Source organism: Triticum urartu, chromosome 7A, assembly GCF_056163025.1.
Source record: "Triticum urartu cultivar PI428250 chromosome 7A, HENAU_Tu73, whole genome shotgun sequence".
Lineage (NCBI taxonomy): Eukaryota > Viridiplantae > Streptophyta > Magnoliopsida > Poales > Poaceae > Triticum > Triticum urartu.
The window spans coordinates 106,161,572-106,166,320 of record NC_141879.1 but is presented as its reverse complement, the minus strand read 5'-3'; positions in this window follow the sequence as shown (position 1 = coordinate 106,166,320).

Genomic DNA, 4,749 nt, shown 5'->3' with positions numbered 1-4,749 from the left:
ATACAAAGGGTGTTTATAGTTACTACAATATCGAACAAATTGATGAATTTTTTGCTTTTAAGGGTGCTTATGAAGTTGCTTCTTTGATTAAAAAGTATGATATTACTCTCTATGAATCTGAAAATCTTGACATACTTAAATATTGCTATGAAAACTATGCTCATAATGTCTATGTCAAAGAATTTATTGAAATAATGATCGCTACTTTGGAAGAAAATAATGATATGCATGAATCTATAGATAATTATGATTCCAATGATTTGATTGAAATATCCCTTGATGAACATGATGCTTGCTATTCTTGTGGCCATGATGCCAATATTTGTGAAGATGAATTTGTTATAGTTCCTTATGTTAAACATGAGATCGTTGCTATTGCACCCATACTTGATAGTTCCTTCGATGAAAAGCATGATTGCAATGATGTTATCATAAATTCTGTTAATGTCAATTGTGTTAATGATATGCAAAACCTCAAGCTTGGCGATGCTAGTTTTGCTATGACTACTATTTGTTGCAATGATCATGATTGGGGCGATTCTTCTTATGATCTTGAAAATTTATTTAAGCCCCATGATGAATATAAGATTGATAATAATGTTTGCAATACTGAAAGTGGGTTTGGAAGAGTGTCAACTTTAGATCCCACATATTTGGAGAATGTTCAATCTTATGAAACTTTTGATAGAAGTGGGTTTGGAGAGGTCATGACTTTAGTTAATGTTAATCCCACTATTTTGGAAGAGTGTCAACTTTGCATGCATGTGGATCGTGTTGAAGATATTTGATGTGATAGATATTATGTTGAATTTTCTTATGATCCCACATGTAATTATTATGAGAGAGGAAAATATGATTGTAGAAATTTTCATGTTACCAAATCACCTCTCGTTATGTTGAGATTGCTATTGTTTCTTTCCGCTTCCTTGCATATGCTAGTTTTTGCTTGCTATGATAATTTGTTTGCCTATAAGATGCCTATGCATAGGAAGTATGTTATACTTAGATGTGTTTTTCACGTGTTTCATGATGCTCTCTTTGTGCTTCAATTCTTGTATTTCATGTGAGCATCATTGAAATTATCAATGCCTAGCTAGGGGCATTAAACGATAGCGCTTGTTGGGAGGCAACCCAATTTTATTTTTTGCTTTTTGGTTCTGTTTAGTAATAAATAATTCATCTAGCCTATGTTTAGATGTGGTTTTATGCTTTTAATTAGTGTTTGTGCGAAGTAGAACCTTTGGGAATACTTGGGGGAAGTTTTTGCGATCTTGCTGTAAAAAACAGAAACTTTAGCGCTCACGAGATTTGCTGCCATTTTTTTACTGGACAGCGCGATTAGGTTGATTCATTTTGCAGATGATTAATAGATAAATTCCTCACTTCTAGAAATTTATTTCAGAATTTTTGAGGTTATAGAAGTATTCTAAACCTACAGATTACTACAGACTGTTTTGTTTTTGACAAATTCTGTTTTTCGTGTGTTGTTTGCTTATTTTGATGAATCTATGCCTAGTATCGGAGGGTATGAACCATAGAGAAGTCGGAATACAGTAGGTTTAACACCAATATAAATAAAGAATAATTTCATTACAGTACATTAAGTGGTGATTTGTTTTCTTATACTAAAGGAGCTCATGAGATTTTCTGTTGAGTTTTGTGTTGTGAAGTTTTCAAGTTTTGGGTAAAGATTTGATGGATTATGGAATAAGGAGTGGCAAGAGCCTAAGCTTGGGTATGCCCAAGGCACCCCAAGATAAAATTCAAGGACAACCAAAAGCCTAAGCTTGGGGATGCCCCGGAAGGCATCCCCTCTTTCGTCTTCGTCCATCGGTAACTTTACTTGAGGCTATATTTTTATTCACCACATGATATGTGTTTTGCTTGGAGCGTCTTGTATGATTTGAGTATTTTCTTGTTGGTTTGACACAATCATCCTTGATGTACACACCTTTTGGGAGATACACGCATGAATCGGAATTTATTAGAATACTCTATGTGCTTCACTTATATCTTTTGAGCTAGATAATTTTGCTCTACTGCTTCACTTATATCTTTTAGAGCACGGTGGTGGTTTTATTTTATAGAAATTATTGATCTCTCATGCTTCACTTATATTATTTTGAGAGTCTTTTAGAACAGCATGGTAATTTTCTTTGGTTATAAAGTTAGTCCTAATATGATAGGCATCCAAGATGGGTATAATAAAAACTATCATAAAAAGTGCATTGAATACTATGAGAAGTTTGATACTTGATGATTGTTTTGAGATATGAAAATGGTGATATTAGAGTCATGCTAGTTGAGTAGTTGTGAATTTGAGAAATACTTGTTCTAAAGTTTGTGATTCCCGTAGCATGCACGTATGGTGAACCGTTATGTGATGAAGTCAGAGCATGATTTATTTATTGATTGTCTTCCTTATGAGTGGCGGTCGGGGACGAGCGATGGTCATTTCCTACCAATCTATAGCCCTAGGAGCATGCGCGTAGTACTTTGTTTCGATAACTAATAAATTTTTGCAATAAGTATGTGAGTTCTTTATGACTAATATTGAGTCCATGGATTATACACACTCTCACCCTTCCACCATTGCTAGCCTCTCTAGTACCGCGCAACTTTCGTCGGTACCATAAACCCACCATATACCTTCCTCAAAACAGCCACCATACCTACCTATTATGGCATTTCCATAGCCATTCCGAGATATATTGCCATGCAACTTTCCACCATTCCGTTTATTATTACATGCTTCATCATTGTCATATTGCTTTGCATGATCATGTAGTTGACATCGTATTTGTGGCAAAGCCACCGTTCATAATTCTTTCATACATGTCACTCATGAGTCATTGCACATCCCGGTACACCACCGGAGGCATTCACATCGAGTCATATTTTGTTCTAAGAATTGAGTTGTAATTTTTGAGTTGTAAATAAATAAAGTGTGATGATCATCATTATTAGAGCATTGTCCCATGTGATGGAGACTATGATTCCCCCACAAGTCGGGATGAGACTCCGGACGAAAAATAAATAAATAAAAGAAAGGAAAAAAAGAGGCCATAAAAAGAGAAAATGCCCAAATAAAAAAAGAGAGAAAAAGAGAGAAGGGGCAATGTTACTATCCTTTTACCACACTTGTGCTTCAAAGTAGCACCATGATTTTCATGATAGAGAGTCTCCTATGTTGTCACTTTCATATACTAGTGGGAATTTTACATTATAGAACTTGGCTTGTATATTCCAATGACGGTCTTCCACACAATGCCCTAGGTCTTTGTGAGCAAGCAAGTTGGATGCACACTCACTTAGTTTCTTTTGTTGAGCTTTCATACACTTATAGCTCTAGTGCATCCGTTGCATGGCAATCCTTACTCACTCACATTGATATCTATTAAAGGGCATCTCCATAGCCTATTGATACGTCTAGTTGATGTGAGACTATCTTCTCCTTTTTTTGTCTTCTCCACAACCACCATTCTATTCCACCTATAGTGCTATGTCCATGGCTCACGCTCATGTATTGCGTGAAGATTGAAAAAGTTTGAGAACATCAAAAGTATGAAACAATTGCTTGGCTTGTCATCGGGGTTGTACATGATTTAAATATTTTGTGTGGTGAAGATAGAGCATAGCCATACTATGTGATTTTGTAGGGATTACTTTCTTTGGCCATGTTATTTTAAGAAGACATAATTGCTTAGTTAGTATGCTTGAAGTATTATTATTTTTATGTCAATATTAAACTTTTGTCTTGAATCTTTCGGATCTGAACATTCATGCCACAATAAAGAAAATTACATTGAGAATTATGCTAGGTAGCATTCCACATCAAAAGTTCTGTTTTTATCATTTACCTACTCGAGGACGAGCAGGAATTAAGCTCGGGGATGCTTGATACGTCTCCAATGTATCTATAATTTTTTATTGTTCCATGCTATTATATTATCTGTTTTGGATGTTAATGGGCTTATTTATACACTTTTATATTATTTTTGGGACTAACCTACTAACCCAAGGCCCAGTGCAAATTGTTGCTTTTTTGCCTATTTTAGTGTTCCGCAGAAAAGGAATATCAAACGGAATCCAAACGGAATGAAACCTTCGGGAGAGTTATTTTTGGAACAAGCGTGATCCAGGGGACTTGGAGTAGACGTCAAGAAATCAACGAGGAGGCCACGAGGCAGGGAGGCGTGCCCCCCACCCTCATGGGCCCCTCGTAGCTCCACCGACCTACTTCTTCGTCCTATATATGTCCATATACCCTGAAAACATCTAGGAGCACCACGAAACCCTATTTCCATAGCAACAACCTTCTGTACCCAAGAGAACCCATCTTGGGGCCATTTCCGGAGCTCCGCCGGAGCGGGAATCGATCACGGAGGGCTTCTACATCAACACCATAGCCTCTCCAATGATGTGTGAGTAGTTTACCACAGAGCTTCGGGTCCATAGTTATTAGCTAGATGGCTTCTTCTCTCTCTTTGGATCTCAATACAATGTTCTCCCCGATCTTCTTGGATATCTATTCGATGTAACTCTTTTTGCGGTGTGTTTGTCGAGATCCGATGAATTGATGGTTTTTGATCAAGATTATCTATGAACAATATTTGATTTTTCTCTGAAATCTCTTATGCATGATTTAAATATCTTTGCAAGTCTCTTCGAATTATCAGTTTGGTTTGGCCTACTAGATTGATCTTTCTTGCAATGGGAGAAGTGCTTAGCTTTGGGTTCAATCTTGCG